Raw genomic sequence first — 26,907 nt, 5'->3', positions numbered from 1 at the left:
TTCTCCCCTTGCTTCCTCTTCACACAGGGAGTCTTTGTCTCTTGCTGCTGTCAATCAAGTATGGTGAAGAGGAAGTGGGGGGCAGAGCTAAATCCTGCTGTGTGTGTCTATGTAGCACACCTTCATAGACACACAGGTCTATGCAATGCATACTAGCACATTATGATATTCCCTTGCAGCAGGAAACTTTTTTTTAATGAGTTTACTACCAGTGTAAGTGTATTTATTACACATTGTCACTTTTTTCTTTTGCTTGCTGTCTGTACATTGGAAACCCAATAAAATATTTGTAAAAGAAATGTCAATCCTTCCTGGGCATTTAGAAACATTGCAAGGATTTTAGCACACCTCATTGCAGAGTCCTTTTTGCTGCATTTTGCATTGAGGTCAATGCATGGATTTCTCTCATCCACTCTTACTGTGGAGACTTTCTACTTGTTTAGTGTTGAGTGGGATAGTCTTCCTGCTATAGTCACATTATTAATTGATCTATTTTTTTAATAAGAGAAAGACTGCTGTGAATGGCAGTGAGACAGTCAAATGAGGAGGAAATGGCATTCTGGAGGAGCAATGACCTCATCAGAGCACACAATATCCCCATATAAAGAAACCATATTTTAATTTTGTTTTTCAGGTTTAGAAAATCTAAGCTGGCTGCAGATTGAGAAAGAAAGAAAATGTACAGTACATTACCACTAAATTACAAAAAAGGCTTGTGTGGCAATTAGGTTATTGAAATATTTTACCAAAAGTTGTGTCATCCTTTAACATTTCACCAGTGTGACTTTGAAAACATGGCTTAGCCCTTTTACTATGTTTACACACAAACAAGACTGTGCATGGGCAGCACAGTTGCTAAGTGATTAGCACTTCCGCCTGGCAATACTAGGGTTGTTGGTTTGAATCCCAACCACAGCACCACCTGCCTGGAGTTTGCATGCTCTCCTTGTGCCTGCATGGATTTTCCTCCAGGTACTCTGGTTTCATCCCATACTCCAAAGACATGCTGGTAGGTTAATTGGATCCTGTCTAAAGTGGCCCTAGTATGTGTATGTATGAATATGAACTAGGGACCTTAGATTGTATACCCCTTGAGGGTTAGGCACTAATGTGAATGTACAATATATATATGTAAAGCTCTGCGAAAATTGACGGCACTATATAAGTACCTGAAATAAAATAAATAAATGGGCTACTGAATGAATTAGCATGTGTTATCATACAGCAGTGCAGCTTAAGTTTGTGATGTCAGAACAGCTGGGGCATGAGGGGGTGGTTGCATTGCAGATTTTCCATTATGTGCATTATATTTATTAGGAGTCCCAATGCATTGGGGTTATTTTACAACTAATCAACTTTCAGGTTTTATTGCCAAAGCTTAATTGAACAAACAGAAGTTAGAAGCTGATGGGCCACCATGCACAGCTGCACCAGAATCTGAGTGCACCAGTTTTAGTAAATCTACCGCTTTGTCTTTTTTTAAATTAAATAATGAAATATGCTTACAATTATCTTTGAATGCAGCCACTCAAGCTCCATATCCCACATTTTTGCTTTTAGGAAGGTACCAGATGGTATGGACAGTGTTCAAATTAATCCAGTGCAGTGAAATTATCTGCTTCCAAACTATTTAATTTGGGTAGTTGAAAATAAGTGAGCGCTCAATCAACACAGGGAATAGCGACCATGCACCAAAGGCACCATATAAGACCTTCAGGTAAACAGTAATATACTAAAAGGGTGCAGCGCTGGTAAAAATCACAAATATAATGTATATATGCTAAATTCATATATAGATAATTAATCATCAATAAGGTGACATTGTGCAAATTCATATGCAACTAGAATCTGTGACTAATATTGCAAAACAAAACAAACAAACAAAAAAATTTAATTTTGAGCATTCAGGTAAGCTGAATCCCTATGACTACAAGCCATAACTCGAAACGCGTCAGAGTATAGCTACAGCTGATTGACGCTACACCGCCGGCACCACGAAGAGTCCCGGCGGCCATCCTGATTTAGTCAGTATTACTCTTTTATACCCATCTGCCTGAACTTTGGAATAAATATCCTTGACATACTACACTATTGGCTTCCTCTGTTTTTTGAGCCCCTCTGGGAGCTCATCATGATTGCAGAGCGTATGCTATTGGGAGTATGGATTATGAAGCAGTGGAGGCTACATGACTAGATCTGACCAGACCTACTTGAGGGCGTCTGATGCGTTTTTATGATATACAAATGCGCATAAAGATTGCGTATCTGGTGAGTGCGCAGTCTTTACCTTATTTTCTCACCTTTTTCACGTTTCCGGTTATTGGGCGATCATCAGCGATCTTGTTCACATTTTTTGGACTCATTTAGATTGGTTATAGATCTTTCACGATATTAGCCACATAATATAGTGGCATATATGCTTGCACAATGTCACCTTACTTATCTATTTATATACAAGGCTCATTAATTTGTGGACGTCTATGCGTCCTCTGTGATTTCAACCACACTGCCACCTTTTGGTATGCTCAAAATTAAATTATTATTTTTTTTTTTTTTGTTTTGTTTTGTTTTGTTTTGCAATATTAGTCACAGATTCTAGTTGCATATTAATTTGCACAATGTCTCCTTATTGATGATTAATTATCTATATATGAATTTAGCATATATACATTATATTTGTGATTTTTACCAGCGCTGCACCCTTTTAGTATATTACTATTTAATTTGGGTGCAACATGAGTCCAATCCAAAAAGTACAAAGATAAGGAAGAAATTATAAAAAGAAAAAAGAATCCAGCTACAATTTGATTACTTTTTGCCATTATGTTAGGGAAAATGAACAAACTTTGAAATTCTTATGAGAAGATTCCAAGGTCCATTTTATAATGCAAAAATACAAGCAGAACATTTTTCATCATTTCACTTGTTCTACGTTTATTGAAAATTGCATTCCAAATCCATCAAGCATTTTTTTTCACCTAAGAGTGGGTACTAAACTCTTCAGGTTGGTGGTTGGTGTACTTGGTGTTGAATATCTGCCATCTATTAATGAGAAATGTTGGCAATTACGGTGTGGACAACTAAGGATAGGCTGCTGATCATAGTGGCTTTGTTAAGGAATGATTTATCTATTGATCATGTGAGGGCATTTTATGTTGTGTGGTAAATCAGACAAATAAAAAAATTTATTGCACTAGGTTTCCCTTCCCTTGTTTTTTCATTTCAGATGAGGACAACTGAACCTCTGGTGGGAAAGTTATATGTACTATGATAGAGGCCTCAAATAGGAGACCGTAAATGGAAGTTGTTACAAACCATGATCAGTGGCTGAATATTCATCCACTGTTAGTGATGTGTATGAAAATGTATATGTTTAGGATATCAAGTCTCCAACTTCTGACATGTCTTTACTATCACTCAGTCTGTGTGTGCATCAAAAATGCACACATAATGCAACATCATCAAGACAGGACAATGATCCCATGAAGTGATTTCCAAAGCTTTTCTTTACTAGCGGTGATAAACTAACTCTACGTGCATTGCTTGAGCAAATTTATGATTGTTCTTGGTGGAAGCTAGGTTTTTATCCCCAAAACTTTACTTAGTCATGTACTTCACTGCAAGAGGATTTTGGTAACGGACCATTTTCTTTTAAATCAAGGAGCGTTCCATGGGTGAACTTGGATGGGAAAAGATGATTGTGGCACAGGTTTTGATGTTTTGGGACCAAAAAGGGAAATTAAGGGAGGCAGATCGGTGAGAGAACACTTGGTGGAAGGATATAGAATGGGGAAGATAATGCTGGCGGCAGGGTGGGCAGTATGGAGAGGGGGCTTTGGACAGGTAGTTGGGGAGAAAGGTAGACGTGGCTATGGGGGAGGGGAGACTCAATTTTTCTTTGTGGAGTGTGTGAGTGTTGTTTGAAGGGAGAAAGAGGACTATCTAGAAGAGCTTCTGATAGAGGAGCTAGCACTATGTTGATCTTTTGACAGACCCTCAGGAACATGAACAATGACTGTTTGTTGATATATTAATTTTAATATCTGCCTAGTATATAAACGAAATCTGTACTGAGGGAATATGTAAGCTACCATTGCTGACCTCTACTTTTGAAAATGCTAATTCCTTAGCGATCATGCCAACAGCGATGATACTTTCTGAGCTAATTTCCAAGAACAAGTATGCTGATTTGAAGATTTGACTTTCCACTGATTTAGTTTACTGCATGCTTGCTCCTAGTTTGTGGTTCAAAAAGCATTGAAGATGTCAGGCAACTGCCATATTTATGAGGTCAGCAATGGCAGCCTCTGTATGTCCCTTAGTATAGGTTTCCTCTTTAAATAGGATGTCAGTTCTTTTCAAATGTATTTTTCACAAATTATGCTGACAAACCACATGTGGAGAAAAACTGCAAATCAGAAGTTTGAAGCCACATGGAATTCCCCCATAAAAATAAAATTTCCCTTGTTGATGCCCATTTAATGCTTTTTTACTTTTGGGGTAAAAAAAATAGATATATTCCTGCAAGACAATAAACTTTGTTTGTGTGACTCCAGTTCTATACATTATTCATGCATTTTCAGCTATTTGCCATCAGTTTACAAAAAAAAACAATTTACCATCAGTTTACAATAAAACTGCACATCTGTTTTCAATTTATGCCCATATTTGCTTACCCTTTACTGTCAGAGGGTCCTATGCTGTTTCCATTCCTTTTTTCTTACTTAATAGTTTTTCTTGCCTGTAAAAGCACTGACATCTTCAGGTCTACAGCTTATAATTTTAACCATTCAATAGACACCAGCAGAAAAGGAAAAAATTACCAGAAAATTGAAAACATGGCCAGAAAAATAAAACACGACCTTGTAAACTGCCTTACAGGCCAGCTGTAGCATTGTTGCTTTCAATAGTCACATGGAGAAAAATATTAAAGGTGTTTTAAACCCTTAATATATGACATTTAGTTTGCTAAATCACTGTGTATAATTCACAACTGATATTAAAAAAACCCAAAACTTTGTTTTACTGTGTTTATTCCTTGCCAATGCTGCTAATCTCAGGCAGCCTTTTTACAGCCATTTCCAGCCTACAGTAAGGCGCTCCAGCAACAGGTGACCAGGGGCGAACTGACAACTCATGGGGCCCCTGGGCAATAGGGGATCATGGGACCCCTGTGTCCTTGACCAAACTCAAAAAGCCTACCAGGGGCATCTAATGGGGCCCCCTACTGACCCCGGGCCCTCGGGCAGTGCCCGAGTTTCCAAATGGTCAGTCCACCCCTGCAGGTGACAAAAGGTGACAAAAACAAACCATACCTACATAATGTGTGTTGACCAGGAGAAAATTGGGGAGAGAGGGACAGAGTGTAACCCTATCGGAGGAGGAGTGGCTGAATCACATGCAAATTTTTTTTCCATTACAGTCTACCATTTGGGGAGTTCTCAAACAGATTAATCAGCTAAAATTGACATTTGAGTTTTGGACTAAACTAAGCATTTATATCTGTATAGGACTCAAGAGAGGTAATCTCTGTACAGGGTTGCAGAGGCTTTTGCATAGGAATTTACTCACAGACATTTAACCTTTGTAACATAAAATGAGCCATTTTTTTGGAGGAGTTAATGTATTTTAAAGTATAACTAAAGGCAAAACTTTTTTTTTTTTAAGTTTTGGATAGAGTGGAGATGAATTAGAACCCCTGTGCTCCCACTGGGGAGATTCATCCTCTCTATTTGTCCTGTTTACACTATCATCAAAAAGAAACCCCAAATTTTGGATTGTCCCAAAAAATATTTTCCAATGTGGACACTACTTCTGGTGACCTGGGGGTCCTCAATAAATTCTCTTAACTTGCAGGGATTTTCTCTCACTTCCTATTTTGGCTAAATCTCCTCAATTGGACACAAATGGCAAAAAATAAACTTAAAGCGGTTTAAACACTCCCGTACTCTTAAAAAAAAAAAGTTTTGCCTATAGGTCTACTTTAGTGTGAAAAAAATGGTTATTAGTTCCAATGAAATTCTGCTTTTGCTTCATGTATAAACCTCCTTATGGAGTGTATTTATGAAACTATCGCCTACTCTGCTCACTTTTAGGCAATCTCTGAAAACCTATCTCTTCAGGGAAGCCTATCCTGCCCTCAGCTAATAATGGAATCTTCTACTCCTCCTACCAGTCCATCCCCCACAGTTACTACCTTTTGTACCACTAGACCCTCCCTCCTAGATTGTAAGCTCCAAGGAGCAGGACCCTCCTATCTCTCTTGTATTGAACTGTATTGTTGCTGTATTGTCTCCCGTTATATTGTAAAGCGCTGAGCAAACTGTTGGCGCTATATAAATCCTGTATAGAAATAATAATAATAATAATAACTAAACTTTAGACAGGTGTCCATGGCCAAATTCAGACCAATATAGACAAAATCTCCACTTAGTATATGGGAGGCTTATAAGGCATTCATGAGAGGTCATATTAAACAGGTTGCAACAAAGCACTGTAACAAATATTGGGAACACAAAAAAGTAATAAAGGAAAGATTTTCCAATGGGGACACTAGTTCCAAAACTCTGCAGTCAGCACCCTTGTTGAACAACTGCCGAGTAAACAGGATAGAGGTTCTATTGTGACCAGTTACTTTATTTATTTAAATTGTTCAGTATATGAATGACTACAATTATATCAATAAATGAAAATAAGATATAAAAAGTACACTTTAAAGAGTGGGTATATTAACGTTTTACTAAACCCAGGACCCTGCATTCACTATATCCGGTGTCCCACAGTACACAGAATAGGGAAATACAATTATTTTAGTAAATATAAACTGCTAAATACCTTTTCTCATCAGCAGTTAGAGCAGTCTTGTGGCTTCTATCAATGTTCAGTCGAGCACTGGTTAAACCTTATAGGAGGAGTTTTCTCTAGGAGGATGTTGAACCCTTGACTCCTGTCTAGACAGTGCTGATTGGCCCTATGCTGATCACATGCACTCTCCCGAGAAAAAAAAAACGCTCTAGCAATACACACCAGATTGAGCATGTGCAGAGTGACTCCACACGATATGTCTTATCAGGAGATAAGAGGTAGACACTGGTAAAAGGGGAGGATCAGAGAAGACAGGATCAAACAGCCTTTTTACACAATGCAGAGGATTAACCCCTTAGGTTCTACAGTGAGTAAAACAAACATGCTTTACTGTATATACGGACTGATATTACTGTTGTGGGTTTAGTAACACTTTAATACTTAAGCTTCCTGTACATCTATAAGGAGCACAATGAATAATGAATGCTATGTACAAGCTTTGAAGATGGCCTGGCATTTTGTATAGCAGGAATACAATGTACTTGAACCCCTTTAATATCTTAGCAGCCATTATTAGAAGGCTGATCAGTAACGTATCATCCATGAGTACAAAGTGTGCACTGCACATGAGCCTCAAGAGGGGATGGGGCCCAATGTGCTCTCACCCACTCTTCACCCATGGATGAGACAAGCCTGAGGCACCTATCACTTCCCTCTCTTTGGCTCCTGTCAGAGGATCTGTGTGTGACTGCATTCTCACTCACACACATCCTGTTGCTGGACCTCAGAACAGCTGTCTGGGAGAAAGTACTGCTTGTCCGGGAGGTGAGGGTGGGCCGCTGATGTCATCCACTAGAGCCTGGGTAATAGCTTCCATGCCTTTGAGAGACGTACCTGAGCTTGGTGAGGTCTGTGGATATAGGGAGGAAGGGGCTGTGCAGATGAGCTGGAGGGTGTCTGGGAAGCTTGAGGATGGTGAGAGGGACTGGGAAGCTTGACGAAGGAGGGGAGACTGTGAAGCCTGAGGATGGGAGGGTGTGATGCATGAGGATGGGTGGACTTTGAAGCCTAAGGATGGGGGGCTGTGGAGCATGAGATGGGGTGGACTGTGAAGCCTGAGACTGAAGGACTGTGAGACCTAAGGATGGGGGCTATGAAGTCTGAGGATGGGGGGGTCTGTGAAGCCTGAGGATGGGGAGATAGATTGTGAAGCCTGAGGATGGGGAGAGAGATTGTGAAGCCTGAGGATGGAGACTGTAAAGCTGTGCGATGGAGGGGACTGGGAAGCCTGAGGATGGGGGGCAACTGTCAGTCCTGTGGATGGGGGACAATAACTGTGAAGCCTGAGGATGAAGGGGGCTGTGAAGCATGAGGATGGGGGGGACTGTGCAGACATTCCCAGTTCTGCACTATATTGTACATTACATACTTCTCATCAAAAGTGTTCATTGTCTTAACAGTTGTTGGTTGCTAAGCAGTCGCTGACTATTTTATGAAGGACTTCTATAAAGTAGGCTTAGATACAATGTTAGCTCTCTCTCTATATTCAGTATATGCAAAATCATATATAATGGATGAGTTTTATATATTTACAAGAAGGCCCCAGGTTTTAGTTAACCACACCCCTTTTAAGCCCCTCCCACTGTCAACACAATTTTGGGGCACTCATCATTCGCTGCACCTGCCAATGCTACTCCATATGGGGTTCCCAGCTAAAACCCAGGTCATTTACAATCCTAGCAACACCCCAGCCACAATGAAAACCATGCCCACTCTTTGCCACAGAGCACTAAGCATGCCACATTTTTTTTATCAAGCAGTGGGGCCCAGCTAATCTTCTTGCACACAAGCCCACTGATTTCATAAAATGCTCCTGAGACTGACTGATTAAAATGGACAAGAGTTTTCTCCTGAGATCAAGGCACGTTAGGCATTGTGTTTAAGGTAACATTAACTTTAAAAAAAACAGCTAACAAAATGTACAAGGTGTTACAAAAATGGAGTTTCTGTTCAGCTGTACTTGCAACAGATTCATACCTGTTCACCATCTGGTATGATGTGGCTTTACCCTGTATATCCATGCAGATGTAATAAAGACTGTTTTTATGATTTAGACCATACATGCTTCCTTTGATCTGATGGTATCAGTGAGGAAAATCACAAAAAAAGAACCCTAATACTATAGATGTATGGTATACATGCTCCAATATAGTGACATGATCAAAGAGATCACCAAACTACTGATGATTGCCTTGAAACATATACCTATGTACACTGCTCAAAAAAAATTAAAGCAAAACTTTTTAATCAGTGTATAACATAAAGTCAGTTAAACCCCTGGGATATTGATTTGGTCAGTTAAGTAGCAGAGGGGGTTGTTAATCAGTTTCAGCTGCTTTGGTGTTAATGAAATTTACAACAGGCGCACTAGATGGGCAACAATGAGATGACCCCCAAAACAGGAATGGTTTTACAGGTGGAGGCCACTGACATTTTTTCCCTATTCATCTTTTCTGTCTGTTTTTCCCTAGTATTGCGTTTTGCTAGGGACAGTGTCGCTACTGGTAGCATGAGGCAATACCTGGACCCTACAGAGGTTGCACAGGCAGTCCAACTCCTCCAGGATGGCACATCAATACGTGGCATTGCCAGAAGGTTTGCTGTGTCTCCCAGCACAGTCTCAAGAGCATGGAGGAGATTCCAGGAGACGGGTAGTTACTCTAGGAGAGCTGGACAGGGCCGTAGAAGGTCCTTAACCCATCAGCAGAACCAGTATCTGCTCCTTTGTGCAAGGAGGAACAGGATGAGCACTGCCAGAGCCCTACAAAATGACCTCCAGCAGGCCACTGGTGTGAATGTCTCTGACCAAACAATCAGAAACAGACTTCCTGAGGGTGGCCTGAGGGCCTGACATCCTCTAGTGGGCCCAGTGCTCACTGCCCGGCACCATAGAGCTCGATTGACATTTGCCATTGAACGCCAGAATTGGCAGGTCTGCCACTCTTTTCACAGATGAGAGCAGGTTCACCCTGAGCACATGTGACAGACATGAAAGGTTCTGGAGAAGCCATGGAGAACGATATGCTGCCTGGAACATCGTTCAGCATGACCATTTTGGTGGTGGGTCAGTGATGGTCTGAAGAGTTATATCTATGGAGTGATGCACAGACCTCTATAGGCTAGACAATCGCACCCTTGTGTCTTTGAATTCAGTCCTCTGTAGGTTGATAATTTTCATTTCCTTACGTTCCTAACCCATTACCCAATCCATATCAGTATAGAAATCCAGCATGATATTTTTCCCCATTGAGATCTGTTGTGTTTTCAAAGAGTTCCTTTAATTTTTGTACAACAATGCAGTTACTAATGCAACCTAAGATAGGCTGTTCATCACTTTGAAATGAAGTTTAATTTGCTTATATTTTGCCTTGGTTCCTCCCCCGATCAGTGTCCTAAATAAATATTTAAATATTGGGATTACAAATCCCATTAGACCCTAAAATATGGAAGGGGATATGCAGGGACAATAAGTCTTGGAAATAAAGAGCAAGATGATGCCAAGCTAGCCAAATAATAAGACAGGCATTATCTGACTTGCTGTAGATTATACAGCAGAGAAGTGAAATCAGTTAAACATTTTCAGTACAGGAGGAGAGTGAGGGTCAGGCTGGAGTTCAACTTTAAACTGCTGTGGTCAGCTCAAAATGGATATGGTTTATAGGTAGTCAACCCTACCTGGCTGGCATCCGCTGATCAGAATTGCAAATCACAGCACAGCTTTAGCTGCCTGCACCCGAAAAAACGCGTCTGCTCCTGGCCTGCTGTGCCCCTTTGGTAAGCAGATGAGGCCTAGAGAAAATATAATTATTGTTGCAGCAGGGCCGGCTGTACTGCCCTATCGGAGGCATTGGCTGTAGCTGTGCCCTAGGCAGCAGCGCACCCTAGGCAGCTCCCTAGTTTGCCTAGTGATAGCGCTGGCACTAAGTTCCCCAGCTACAACTTATAGCACATTATATTTAGAGTGTGGCAACACAACAGCTCTTGCAGTTAATACAGTGATAAACACCAACAGATGCACAACATAGTGTCTATCATACAGGGCTCAGAAGGGCATAACGCTCCTGGGGGACAAGAGTGTGTAACTCATAGGCCTGTGAACAGAGTACAGCCAAAAATTACACCTCCCTTCCTGGACAGATTTCCCTCCACAGCTCTAAATCACTCTAAGCACAGACCCCCATCCTAACCACTTCTCAGTACAGACCCTCCCAAAGCACAGACCCCCCCTCCCCAGTACAGATCACCCTAACAACACACACCACCTTCCCAGCCCCCTCAATACAGGCCCCTCTACAGTACAGACTCCCTCCCTCCCCATCAGTATAGAACCCCCATTCAGTACAGGACCCCTTCCTTCTCCACCAGTAGAGATCCCCTTCCACCCAACCAATACAATTCCCCCCTCCTGTACAGACTCTCATGCTCCCTACCAGTACAGAACTCCCTTCAGTAAAGGCTCCCTCCCTTCCCATCAGTACAGACCCCCTCTTCCAGTACAGACCTCCTCCCTTCCCTCCAGTACTGACTCCTCTCCCTCCTCACCAGTTCAGACCTTCTCCCCACATGTACAAACGGCCCTCCAGTACAGACCCTTCCCACCAGTATAAACCCATTCTTCCAAGACAGACCCCTTCCTTCCCATCAGTACACAATTTCCCTCCAGTACGGATCCCCTCTCCCTGCAGTACAGAACGCCCCTCCTCCAGGACAGATCTCCCTCTGCACTAGCATAGACTCCCAACCATTCAGTACAGACCCCTTACTCAGCAGTGGAATGGAGAGATGCAGCTACAGCAGGAAGTCCTTCCCTTGGCTGGAACCAAAAAAGAGTTTTAGCCTTCCATATGAATGAGTGTCAGGGGATTTGAATATGAATGAGCCGTTAAAACTTTTTCATATGCAAACCTAGTGGTCACCAGGTCATGCATTGTTTCATTGATATGGAAATCCTACAGTGATTGGCATATACTGTAAATGAGCTATGGGCACAGTGTACAGGTGCAGAGTCTTTGTGGGCCACTATACACAGGAATTGGGAATAGGGTCAAAATGCCATGGTAACTGGTTGCATGCAAACAGTGATTTATGTAAGGCTCTGTCTCCTGAAACTCTTGCTCTCAGCACCTCTGTCACCTTTGTCATTCAGAAGGCAGGCTCTGTGAATTGTGTGACACCGCAGTGTCTACTCATAGGGTATAGTGAATATGTGTCACAGAATTTTAGGAAGTAAATGTATGTTCTTTATAAAGTAAGTTTACAAACTTCCAGAACATTTAGATTGATAGGAGTAGGTTATAAATTATTGAAATACAATGCGAAAAGGAATAAATTATTTCAAATGTTAACCAGAGATACACTATAAAACAAATGCAACAGTTTTACTTTATCCCTCCTCTCTCCAGCATCATGACAGAACAACTTTCTGATGTTTGCCATCTAAAAAGTATCAATATGCGTATAGTCAATCCCAATCAAAGTAAGCTCCCAGGACCAATCCACATATAATATAACATTCTTCACAAGTGCAACATTGTGAGGTCTTTTTCACGAACGATAGTCATAGAATTTATTGTAGAATATGAAGTAAGCAACAAAAGATTATAGCATAAACACATACAGTAACCAGCCAAGCTAATGACAGATTAATTACATGATAAACCTCCAATACTGCAGGTGAAAGGTTAATAGACAATGCTAAACCAAGTCAATTTGGATCAGCTTTATGAAAATAAAGTAAACAATTTGTATTACTAAAGTGAGCAATTTGTTTTGCTAAATATCCAGGATGCTGGTAAAGGCTGTATCCTGGCACCAAATGAGCTCAATGCACTTAGTCAGGTGGATACACTATCCCATTAGGAAATCACAAGTTGCAAGAAACCCCATGTGGTTTGGAAGCTAGATTCAGCCAAACAGGACAAGCTAACACAGCATGCAACTTGCAGCAAAAACATCTGTTAAAACATGCAGAGTCCAAGTGCCATTTTAAAAAACACCACAGGGACACACAATTGTTATATCAATGCCTTTTTAATATGGAAGCTAGGGGTCAAGTAGTTAATATAACATCAGTTGTGATAGCATAGTTACAGAACTTAGGATTTCTGTTTTGGAGATTTTTCCATTCATCCTGTGCCCATGATCATTGCCTCTGTGTCAAGAAGTAATTGGAATCTCCTGGAACATAAATGCCAATAACAATAGAAACCTGATAACGGTTCTGGTTTTTATTGCTCTCTTTGTGCCTCACTCACAAGTACAAGGAAGGGGATGAAGACACCAATAAAACCTGCCAGTAATTTTAACACTGTCCCATTCTATTCAAAGCATACATGTGTAGTGCTACCCTCATGAGGGCTGCTTGTATGATTGCCCAGGTTTCCCCTTACTCCCCCCCCCCACAGCCAGGCACAGTGTATTTTTCACAGCTAGGTACACACACTCTTTCACTCGTTGTCTCCACTGACTAGTCTAAGGGATGTTTGTTTTTGGAGTTTTATTTCAGAACTGGGAATAGCGATGGGAAATATAGTAGGATACTACAAATTTAGAACTAATCACACTGAGGACATCTAGATGATCTCTTAGTTGAGCACTTTTGAAGTCTTGGCTAAAGCAGATAGCAGACTTCCCTTTACTTTGTAGCAGCAAGTAGTGTAATAGTGAACAAAATTCCTTTTTGCAGTAATAGTAGCTATAGGGCTGAGCTTCTCAGGTATAAGCTACAGTAGTTATGGGTAGACTGCAAAACCCAAAAGCTAACTTAGCTGAGCGAATTCCTACACAGTAGCAACCATTGGACAAGCTCTTTAAAACAAAAGCCAGTGTCCCCTTTCCTTTTCAGACCCACACTGACTGTCAAGCACCAGGGGAGATAGCAAGCACACAGAGTCCCTCAATGTCTGTACTCACTAGGCCCAAGAACAGAATGGTTGTCTCCTTCCAATCTTCCAAGTGAAACCCTCCAAGTAACAACAGACAGATCTTTGACAGACAGCTCCCCTCAATCAACTTATTGTAGAACTAGGTTCACTTTCTCTAACTTCAGGCCCTCAGGCCGACTCACCCGAGGCCGCATGGCAGCACGTGCCAGGTGAGGCAAATCTGCCTCCAGCTTGGCTTGGTTCAATCCTCTCCCGGGAAAGACACAGAACCCATGTGCTCACAAAACTTAAATACCACTCCCAGCATGCAACGGGGAAACCCTCCCCTGCAATTGGCCAGGCCTGTATTTATGCTGTTCATTTGCCTAGCCCCTACTCATGTTCTGGAAGGCTCTCATAGTTTCCTGAAGGACAGAACTCAAACAACACCAGAGCATCATGAGCAGACCTAATCAACCACAACACTCTGTTAAGCAGAGAGTCCAAATAGATTTTCCTAACAGTCTCTGTTAAGTAGAGAAACACCACTATGCCTAACCTAACGATATGAATCCTAACACCTAACTAGGAGGGTCCTATGCATGGTTTGATCAATTCTAACCCATGATGGTCAGATAAGGGCAGCCATGCCAACATCTGTCGTTGCTAATCTACCCCCTCAGGGGTATTAGCATCTGTTTTCAACAAAGTATGTTCAGTATTCTGACCTTGGACCAATCATTCTCATTAATGTTCGAGACACTGGGCAAGATATATGTTTTATGATTTATGCATGTTTATGAGCAATAGAAGACACTGTCAGTATATGTAGAATTCCTAGCTGAGCTCAAGCGTTAACAGAAGCACCAGTTTGCTGGGGTGCAACTTGCAATCAATCTATCTATCTATCTATCTATCTATCTATCTATCTATCTATCTATCTATCTCTTTTTCTTTGTCTTTCCCTCTCTTTTTCTACTTTCTCTATACTGTACATATATAAACCTTCAAACCCCTCTGGAGAAATTGAAGTCAATGTAGTGGTGGTGTATAACACTGAACTGGCATTGCCAGTATACAACTGTTACTAATGTAACCATGTTTCAATAGGAATTGATTTTTACATACAGAAAAAATGCTGCCATAGTAGGAATATGTTATGGCTTTGTTATGTACAATAGTAGGAATGGGTAGGGAACTTATTATGCAAAGTGAAACAATGAGGCCAAGACTAAACGCTTACATATCTATTACATCAATCATCAAATATATTAGGAAGAGATATAAATACATATATAATCATATGACAGGACAATAGGCGATAACTGCTGAATTTGCATAAATTTAACCTGGGTAATGCTTTATCATCTGGCATTTAAGTGTAATTATTTAATCAATTATGGGGCGTAAACACTACTGACTTTAGTCTTAGTTTATTGATCAAATTAAAGCTGACGATTTTATAGATTTGAGAAATGTGTTTATTATAAACATGAATAATAATGTTGACTATTTAACATTTGTAACACCTAGTGTTGGGTATCTATAGCATCGGAAGTGGGAGGTGGGGGATACAATTTGCTTTATTGCAGTTAAATTTTAACAGAAATTCTGTATTCCCTTTTTCCTTCCCACCCACCTCATCAAATTCACAAAGTACAGACCTCAAGTAAACACAGACCTCAGGTATACACAGATTCTTACTAGTTCTTACTGCTTGGCCTGCCCAAGGCTTGAGCAGAGTGCATGTCCTTTGGTGTTCTCTAATACCATCATGCATAAATCAGGTTGTAGGTAGGTGCAAGTTGACCTCCCTACACAGGTAGTGCTGTTGCACCAACCTGCAGGGAGAGCAGAGGACAGGAGGAATACCTATTCCTCTAAGGCCTCCATACATATTATTGAGTGGATTGCTGTTCGATTGCACACTGCCACTCCTGTGGCCATCTCTAGTGAGGGCAGTGCTTACAAAAAGCACTCTCTCCCTGAGGTTGCCATACATTCCATGTGTGGTAAAATTAATGAACCCGCTTGACAGGGAGAGTATGAATAGCTTAGGGAGAGGTTTCGGAGGAGGAGGGACAGTGTAGGGGCTGTCATCAGTGCTTCATAGGGGAACCTTTCCACTGCCAGTTTTTCTGCATCTGCCATCCAGCTACCCCCTCTGCACCAGGTGCTGCCGATCTCGGAGTTCCACTTTCTGCTAGTGCTATGGAACATTCTGTGAGTGTTGCCACAAGTTGTAAGCCACTGCATAGACTTTCGTGCTGTTGTTGGAACATTTGTTAATAACATTTCTGCAATTACAACTACTGTGTGTGCAGTGCCTTCCCTCAAGAGTACCTACTACTATGCTAGTTTAACGTTTGATCCACATGCACAAACTGTTGTCAGAATATCTTATTTCCCCTTGAGAAACATGGCTCGGCTGCGTTCTATGCTATCATACACTGCATGACAGAATAAACTCTCCAGCGCTCCAGAGATCAAATGCCAAAGGAAAGCCAGGGAAACCAGGACCAAAATCACCTATGGATAGCCTTTCGGAGATGCTGCACTCCTCAGATAGGGAAATCAACAACTGAAAAAAGAGCAAACAGGGGGAGTAAACCCCTAGTGCATTAGCCAAGGTTTATTAAAGGTAAAGAGGATGAAAACATACTCACAAACAAAGGCATAAATGTAAAGCTTAGTAGAACAGTAGAGATGGCCATAACAGTTGCAAGGTGTCTGACTGTCAGTATGGTCAGTTTGTTGATGCATTTTGGGGACGAGCCACTTTCCTCATACACTGTAGCTGAAAAGCTGATCCATACATTTGTGCTCTCCTGACTTGACTACTGCAATGTTCTACTCGCTGGTGTACCTAAACCCACTATTAATCAACTTCAATGTATTCAAAATTCTGCAGCCAGAATCCTGACTAGGTCTGGTGCAAATTACCATATTACTCCTATCCTGGAGTCCTTGCTCTTGCTATCCATCAGGTTTTGCATAGTGTTAAGATCCTCTTGCACACCTATAAGACTCTTCATGTCTTGCCACCCCATTATCTGTCTGAACTTTTATCAACTTACTCCCCCCCCCATAACCTACACTCCTCAAATTCTGGTCTTCTGTGTGTCCCCACTACTCACCCACACTCGATGGGAGACAGAGCCTTCTCCTGCTATGCCCCACAATTCTGAAATTCACTTCCAAAGAATGCCAGAGAGGCATCTTCTCTAAACTCATTCAAATCAAATCTAAAAATTTTTTTTAGACAAGCTTTCAAATAATAGTCCCTCTTTTCCTTTATCTTATCCTGGGTATTTCTTGAGTTTTCTTTGTAAAGCGCTTTGAGAAGTTACTTTTAACCCCCTTGATGCCGACATCACACAAATATGCAGCCTCACAGAACTGGGCTTTTTTCCGCGGGGCCGCATATTTACGTACCTGTCTTTGTGCTGGGAGCATGTCGCACTGCGCGCTCCCAGCACAAAGACTGCGGTGTCACTGAGAGCCACGGGTCCCATTCTAATGATCAGGACCCGGGACTCCCGATTCTAGGTCACATGATCGCTGTGATAGCCTCTGATTGGCTATCACAGTGATCAGTCACTGTGCAGCCTGCCCCCCTTGTTTTTTTCTTTCTATGAATGGAGACGAGAGATACATTGTATCTCTCTAACTCCTGGCATAGAGAGAAAAAAAAATTTTGTAAAAAAAAAAAAAGAAGAAAAATAAATATTAAAAAATAAAATAAAAAATAAAGAAAAAATACTTAGATCAAGGTTTGATCTAGTTCAATGATAGGGTTATTGTTTCGGTCAAGGTCAGGGTCAAAGGTCCAGGTCAAAAGGTCAGGGTCGAAGGTCATGATTTAAAAAAAATTGGTATCAGTTAGTGTCAATGTCAGTGTGTTTTAGGTAAAAAAAAAAGACAAAAGCAAAATGCACACTATTGTTTCTGGGCTGTACTACGGGTACAAACAACAAATAACATACACGTATATGGTATTGCTGCGTTCGTCAAGAGCCGGAGAATTTATTTTGGGTTGTTCACTAGACTGCAGGTGAATATAGCTCCGCTTTAAGACATTTTAACATATTAGGCTCCTGCAGTCTTCCCTGATTTATTCATCCCTCAGGCCTTTTATCATTTTTTGTTGCCTGTCTCTAGACTTATTCCATTTTATCAATATCCTCTATCTTGTCAATATCTAAGTGAGGTCTGTAAATAAAACTGAACACATTATTCTAAATAAGTTGTAAATAACCACTTGTTGTCCAGTGCAATTTTCTATTTTTTCACACACATATAAAAATCAGCATTTTTTTGTTGGAAAATTACTTAGAACCCCTAACATATTTTCTAAAGCAGAGGCCATTGATAAAAATAGTTGCAATTTTTAATATCATACAATATTTTTGCAGCCCTTTATCAAACACAAATTTTCAAACTATTCATTCCTTCCCAGTACCATAAAAGGGATTGGGCAGCCTGTACCATAAAATGATCAGGCAGCTGTAGGGCCAACTGGATCACTGTTGCTAAAAAGCTGACTGCCAGTTGTACAAAATAATGGCTGCATCCATTAGCTTGGTATAACCAGTTGCTGAGAGGACATATATTGTTTCTACACACAGCAGTCAGCAAATTCTTAAGGTGCAATTTTAGTCAGACAAATCACTTCATAGATCACTTCAGACTGGTCCCTTTTGCAGGTATAGCTATGTAAAACAATAAAAATAAGTGCCTATACTATTTAAAATCCAGTGATACACTGTCTCACCCTGCCCTGCACATGCTCAGTTGCTCTATATTTTTAGGCACTGGGCCAAATTTGTAGAGGCCGATCTGCTGACATCCTAAAGATTTACTTTTGCTCAGGGCTCTGGGATTCAGCAAAATGGCAGCCTCCAGCAAGAAGAAATGGGAATAACGCTGGAGGCAGTTTACAGCACACATTCATTTTGGTAGCATAATTATTAACATAGAACATATGTTTCTTGTTAAAGGATTTTTTTTTTTAAGCTGCTAAGGGTAAAGTTCCATTCTAAAGAGCTGTATAGGGAAATCAGAATTCTATTTGCTTCTCTACTTGTTTTCTGATTTTGCAATCATCTGAAATAAGCACCCTCAATTTTTTTTTCATCTGTAATTCTGGTCAAAACTGTACCATTATCAGGGGCAGACTGACAACTCATGGGGCCCCCGGGCAATAGGGGATCATGGGGCCCCTGTGTCTTTGCCCAAACTCAAAAAAGCCTATGAAAAAGGTACTATGAAAAAGGTACTAGGGGCATCTCATGGGGCCCCCTACTGACCCCGGGCCCTCAGGCAGTGCCCGAGTTTCCAAATGGTCAGTCCGTCCCTGACCATTAATATTTTACTCTTTTAGATGATTCTTTTTCCATTATTTTGCATTTAGAAATGTTGAACTGCAGTTTCCACTGTTTTAACCAATCTGTCAGCAATGTCAAATCATGTTTCATGTTACAAATAGCTCCAGAAATATTAACTGGTCTGTCTCAACTGCTGCTGTGTGCATTGACATACCTCCTTAGCAGGGGCGGACTGACCATTTGGAAACTCGGGCACTGCCCGAGGGCCCAGGGTCAGTAGGGGGCCCCATGAGATGCCCCTGGTACCTTTCATAGGCTTTTTTGGGTGTGGTTTGAGTGTGGGCGAGGAAACAGGTACCCCATGATCCCCTTTTGCCCGGGGGCCCCATGAGTTGTCAGTCCGCCCCTGCTCCTTAGATTTAACTTCTTCCTGTCGAGCCACTGAACATAAACGGCTAGGCGGGACAAGTGTCATTCTGCGAGGACGGACAGGTATGCCCTTCTGCTTATGCACCTCATGCGTGTACTTGCGAGGTATTCAGTGGTTTGATTTGTAATCACTGTATCCCCTGGAGGGGTACAGGGCAACTGCCATTTGCCCTGTACCATGTGATCGCTGTGACCAATCACAGTGAACAATGTACTGGTGGTAAGCAAAGCCTGTCATTGATGCAGCCATTGTTTACCAATGTGATTGCTGTGATTGTAACCAATCACTGTGTTCACAGTACTAAGCAATGGCTGCATGAATGCAGCTGGACATTAGAAAAACGATTGCTTATACAGTCATAATTCAGTGTAAAAACAACAACTACAAAAAACCTAATCAACCCCCCGCCCCTCGACTGTCACCAGAGCAAGTGCATTGTCACTACGGTGAAATGTACTGTTATGGCAGTGATCATGTACAATGGTTGGATGCTGTGATATCACTGTATGCTAGTGCAGCCAGCTATTTTCTCTGATTGCCACCCAGCAGTACAATGGCAGACCAGAGTTCCTAATCACTCACTCACCTGTCACAGTGTTCCTGATAACCACAACACCAGTCATAGTGTCCCTAATCACTCCTGCACCAGTCACAGTGTCCCTCTTTATGACAACACCAATCCCAGTGACCCTAATCACCACCACAAATCAGTCCTGCACCAGTCACAGTGTCCCTAATTATGACGACACCAATCCCAGTGACCCTAATCACCACCACACCAGTCACAGTGTTGCCATAACTGATACATTGTATACTTTTCACTTCCTGGCCAGTGCAGTGTTACTCGAATTGTTATTTTGTACAGTACATTTCTCAAATACAGCCAACAAACACCAGGTGGTAAATAACAAATGTGTGTGGTTTTTTAGTGAATTGATGTAAATTATTTATCTCATGTATTTTTGCAGTATTTATCACACTATTTTAACAAATAGGCAGTATTTATCTCTCATTCGATATTTTACTTTCATGAATTGATCCTTTTATTATCTCATGCAATATTTCCGGAAAATGAGTCACGTGATTGCTGAATGTTACCCTTTCAAATGGATTGCAGGTGGACAAAACCATAGCATACTGTATATGCATTATCTGAACGAGAATGGACAGCAATCATAGTTTTCATGTACATCCTGGATCTCACCATTTAACCAAATGGACATCATTGCTGTGGGATATCTCTCACTCAGCATGTGAGGCAGGAAAAGGTGGAGTCCAATCATCTATAGATGCACATAAGTGATAAGTATTAACTTGTATTAGGTTGTTGGAATAGGAATGAGCAAATGACAAAGTCTGATTTTACCCAGGTATCAGATTACTAAAGTGGAGAGTCCAAATGATCTGTTGGCCATGTTTACCAGATACACTATGCACCTAGCTGATACAGTACATTTCTATTATAGCATGGCATTTCTCAAAGGGGCATGCTTTTAAATTGTTCAAAGCAAAGTAGCTTCATAATAACGAGTGTCTTTGAAATTGATTAGATTTACAGTTTATATTTTTCATTGAGTGCTAATTATTTTTTGGTTTTGGGAACCTGTATTCAATACCCCTAGAGTTCAAACTGTGTGGACAGTATGGTCACTTGCTGAGTTAGCAAAATCCACAAGCAAATTAACTCTCCATTTAAAGTTAAATCCAGAACACTTTCACTTCACAATTTACAATACAGATGATTTTTTTTTCAGTCTCTTGATAATAATATTGTAATAATATTGTATTTCTTATAATTATAAGAAAATTACTTTCTAACTCCTGTGACTGCGATGAAACTGAAACTAATTGAGAGTACACAAGAGAAGTAAGGGGGGTATAGTTAAGGCTGTGTAACTAGTACTAGACAGGAGGGGGGGACAAAAGAACATACCACATCACACTGGTTGTCAGTAGATATACAATATTAACAATACAATGGCAACAGAGCAAAACACATATTAGGTGGGACACAACACACTGCATCTGAATTCTTTAGATTTCTCCTTAAAAACATAGCACAAATATATATATTCTAAATTTGTCCTCTGCAACCAAATAACAAACAGAAAATGTTCTTTAGTACATATAAGTATTTTTTCCATGTTGTATTGAAGTGTATCAGGTTATAATTGTTCTGTAATATGCTGATATCTTGGTATCTCCCTATGTCCTCCTCTCCTGTTAAGTGTTAGTTCAGTCCAAGCTAGACCCACCTTGTTTCTTTTATGCTCCCTCAGTCATTGTTAGTACTTTGCAGAAACAGGGCTTAGGAAAATAATTGTCCTGTTACATTTCCAAAGACTGGAAAAATATTCTCTGTGCTGAAGTAAAACTGGGTTCTGTGACATTTTGAAGAGTTAGGCTGCCTGTGGATGGTGCCATGACAGCAGGTGACCATACTGGCTGGACACACTTGGTCTAAGGAGGTATGTCAAAGCATAAAGTGGCATTTGAAAGAGAACAGAAAAGAAAAACATGCAAAATATGAAGTCCTTTAAAGAAAGCTGAAGGGTCAAATACATTTCTTGAAGAACCCATCTTCAAGTCAGAGAGGTCACAAAATGTCAGAGCTCAGCTGACCTAAATTGTAATCTAGAGGAAAACAGAATAGACCTATGTTTTCCAGTTAAATATATGTTGATAACATGCATTCATAAATATAAAGGAGAAAAAGATGAAGATTAGTGGCAAGGCTTACAAGGTCCCTTTTAGGTGAAGGTAGTCTCTCCAGTTGGTTATAGAAATGTTTTGATGGGTCTAGGAGACTCTTTCTAGCTTGCAAAGAAAGTGATGATGCATCTTGCACAATGATTGGTGTAGGCATTTCACTGTTATTATTATTATTATTGTTATACAGTATTTATAAAGCGCCAATAGTTCGCTCAGCGCTGTACATTACAATGGGGGACAGAACAATAACAATACAATACAATGCAAAACATGAGGGGAGCGAGGGCCCTGCTCCTTGGAGCTTACAATCTAGGAGGGAGGAGATGGTGGCACAGGAGGAGAAAGCTGTGGGGGATGGAGTGGTAGGAAGAGTGGAGGAGGTCGGCAAGTTAGCAGGGGGTGGGGTAGGCTTCCCTGAAGAGGTGGGTTTTCAGGGTGTGCCTAAAGGAGAGGAGAGTAGGTAATAATCTGACGGGTTGGGGCAGGGAGTTCCAGAGGATGGGTGACACCCTGGAGAAGTCCTGGAGGCGGGCATGGGAGGAGGAGACCAGGGAACTAGAGAGAAACACTGTTAGCAGTGTTCTGGGTGTGAAGCATGAGCTGCCAGCTGTATCAGCTTGGGTCTTGATGGACAAACCTGTAGCTATGTTGTAGATTAGCTCAAGACTCTTACCCCTGGTTCACATATATGCGGCTGTGCGGGCCGCATTTTACGCGGGCATGAGAGTCAATCCATTTGAATGGACTATTGTGCACCGTGACACACAGGGAAGAAGTCCCTGCACTTGTTCTGAACCTTGGTTCCTAGTACGGTTGCGTTTTCCAGTGCTGGTGGTGTGCCATTAGAACTAATGGTACCCGCCCGTGGGTCCGCAGTCCTCCGTGCGGGTGGTGCGGCTGCACGGATTTTCATGCAGATCCACAGCGGCCCCACCCGCACAGATGAATCTAGCCTTATAATAAAAGTCCTTGGAACTCTCATCAAGATTATCAAAGTAGAAGGATGTTACTGCTTTGCAGCTGTCAGGTTTAGTATCATTAATCACAGAGCTATCCTAAGGTTGCAGATGGTCCCCTGTGAGAAAATCTGTAGCATCTTCAGAAATAGAAAGTGATTTAGAGTCACTAGTTACAAATTTCAAGAATTGATAGACGGCAGCATTGTAGTGCAGGAGCTCGGTATTAGTAGATTTCTGGACACCTAATAAAGGGTCAGTCTTGCTTTGTCATTGGTTTGAAATGTTGTCTAAACAGGGTTATATCAGTCAACTGTTTAATGTAGCTTTGATTTTCTTGTGTGGTAATTTTTTTTGAAGTGTGGAATGTCTGAAGCTTAACCATTTCAATACTGGACACTTTTACCCCCTTCCTGCCCAGGTTAACGTTCAGCTTTCAGTGTTATTGCACTTTGAATGACAATTGTGCAGTCATGCAACACTGTACCTATAAAAAAAAATTATAATTTTTTTCACACAAATAGAGCTTTCTTTTGGTGGTATTTAATCACCACTGAGTTTTCTTATTTTTTTCTAAATAAACAAAAAAAACCTGAAACTTTTAAAAAAAAAGATTTTTCTTCGTTTCTGTTATACAATTTTGCAAGTAAATAACATTTCTTCATAAATTTAGGTCAACATGTATTCTGCTGCATTTCTTTGGTGAATATACCCCAAATTAGTGTATATTATTTAGTCTGTAGGAAAGTTATAGAGTCCACAAACCATGGTATATATATCTGACAATCAATCATTCCTGATGTACTGATGGCCCATCTCATACCAGAATAGGACAAATATCCCCCAAATTACCCATTTTTGGAAAATAGACAGTCCAAGGTATTTAGTAAGAGGCATGGTGAGTTTTTTGGAGGTTGTCATTTTTTGTTACAATTTTTTTGAAACATTTAGAAATTCATTTTTAATCTTTTTTACATATTGTCACCAGTCCAGTACCACGTTATTATATAATTGGTGTGGCAGTGATCAGGGACACTGACTGGTGACAGTATGTAAAAATAATAATCATAATAATTTCATTTTTTTTTTTTAGTTGTTCTATAATTTTTTTATTACATTATTTTTCCTTTTTTTTTCAACACACTGTGACCAAAGCTACTGAACTACTCTGGGCAAGTGATCAGGATTTTTTTTTTTACACATTATGATTGCTAATACCAATGTATTTCTTTGATATTTGCAATCATTGTTACTAAATGAAACTGATTCATTTAGTCTTTTGTTGTGATTAGCTGTGATTGGGCAAAGCTCATCACATGATACAGATGAGCTGTGATTGGCCCTGTCTGTACCATGTGATTGCTTTGACCAATCACAGCTAACAACACAATTGTATACAATGAATGGCATGACATTAAGCCATCCACTGTATACAATTGACATGTGATCTGCTGTGATTGGCCACAGCAGTCACATGACACTGGCAACAGGCCAGTGTAGAGATATGAAGTCGGCTACTGGGAGCCAATCACATAACCAAATTGGAGTGCCCTGAGAAGAGGCAAGTATGAGCATCTTACTTCTACAGGGTAGTTAAAATAGGAGTTAGAAGGGGGGTGGTAGCTGTTTTACGCTAAGTTAGATATTGACTGAAATTCCACTTTAAGGTTTATATGGATGGTGGTTTCCAATAATTATCAAACCTAGGTCTGTTTTTTGGACATAAGGGTCATCATTCTAACCATTTTGCTGCTGATGTACCTTGAGTACCCTCAAGATGTCTCTTCCCAGCAGAAGCTTGATTTTGGCATTGTTGTCAAGTGGCGGGATGCAGTTAGCTAAATGACTTAGTTGAGGTAGACAAAGCGTCTTCTAGTGTAGAGATTTCCACTCTATCATTAAGTATTGATTGCACTCAATGAGTTTAGAAGAGGAACCTGTTCATTTTTAAAGGCACAATAATGAAAATAATAACAAGTTGATCATCCTGAAATTTGCACTGAGCCAGCGTAGGTATGCAGTGTTTAGGTCAAAACATTTTTCTCTATGTTGAGCAAGTCAAACAATTATGAAGTTGTCTAAGACAACATACATTTTAACTTCTTCCCACCTGGTCACTACATATATATGGCTGGGCGGGACAACAGCCAATCGTACGTCCCCCTAGAAATGTGCCTCCTGCTTTTCCCTGGGGGCATGCATCAGCATGATTCTCAGCATCTGTAATCCCTACCACATCAATCATATTGTCCCTGATCACTGCCACATCAGTTATATTGTCCCTGATCAATGCCAAACCAGCTACAGAGTCTCTGATCACTACCACACCAGTTACACTGTCCCTGATCACCACCACATCAGTCATATGGTCCTTAATCACTGCCACACCAGTAACATTGTTCCTAATCACCGCCACACCAGTCATATTGTCCCTGATCATTTTGTGAGCTTTTTCCATGGTGTTCCAGTGCCTCCAAAATCTTCCATGTAGCTAGGAAATTAGATACATAATTTATCCCCTTAGAATGCCTGAAGCTGCTCCTTGGATTTGGGCCCCTCTATGTGGCTAAGCTGTAAAAAAATATTCACACATGTTGTAATGCCATACACGGGAAGAATAGCAGAATGTGTTTTGGGGTGTATTTCTAATTACCGTATTTGCCGGCGTATAAGACGACTGGGCGTATAAGACGACCCCCCTACTTTTCCTGCTAAAATGTAGTGTTTGGGCTATACTCGCCGTATAAGACTACCCCTCTTCCAATGCACACCAGTGGGAGGAATAGTGCCCCATCATTGATGTCAGTGGGAGGAATAGTGCCCTATCATTAGTATCAGTGGAGGAATAGTGCCCCATCATTGGTATTAGTGGCAGGAATAGTGCCCCATCATTGGCATTAGTGGCAGGAATAGTGCCCTATCATTAGTATCAGTGGAGGAATAGTGCTCCATCATTGGTGTCAGTGGGAGGAACAGTGCCCCATCATTGGTGTCAGTGGGAGGAATAGTGCCCCATCATTGGTATCAGTGGCAGGAATAGTGCCCCATCATTGGTATCAGTGGGAGGAATAGTGCCCCATCATTGATGTCAGTGGGAGGAATGGTGTCCCATCATTGGTGTCAGTGAGGGGTGGAATAGTGCCCCATCATTGGTGTCAGTGGGGGGTGGAATAGTGCCCCATCGTTGGTGTCAGTGGGGGGGGGAATAGTGCCCCATCATTGGTGTCAGTGGGGGGGAGGAATAGTGCCCCATCGTTGGTGTCAGTGGGAGGAATAGTGCCCCATCATTGGTATCAGTGACACCAATGATGGGGCACTATTCCTCCCACTGAGACTTGCTGACCCTGTTCTCATATGGTGCTGCTGCAGCCAGCATATGTGGTTGCAGCAGCACCTCTACACAGAACACTTACCTGCTGCTCCGGCACTCAATTTTCACGGGGCCGCTCGGCTCCGCCCCCTCGCCGGTGATTGGCCGCCTGTGTGCCTTTCCTGAGCTACAGTTCTGGCGGCCAATCACCGGTGAAGAGGGAGAGCCGAGCAGACGCACGAACATCCAGTGGCCGAACTGAAGGAGACGCCGCGTTTCCTGGACCGGATCGTCGTGGGACTGGATCCAAGTAAGAGACATCAGCCCCTGCAAACCCCTGTACTTAATGCCGCAGCCCCCCTAAACATGTGTACCGACGTATAAGACGACCCCCGACTTTTGAGAAGATTTTCAAGGGTCAAAAAGTCATCTTATACGCCGGCAA

Source organism: Staurois parvus, unplaced genomic scaffold (assembly GCF_062004578.1).
Source record: "Staurois parvus isolate SC_StPar_1 unplaced genomic scaffold, SC_StPar_1.0 ptg000090l, whole genome shotgun sequence".
Classification (NCBI taxonomy): Eukaryota; Metazoa; Chordata; class Amphibia; order Anura; family Ranidae; genus Staurois; species Staurois parvus.
The sequence above is the reverse complement of the archived record's forward strand: the minus strand, read 5'-3'. Positions refer to the sequence as shown.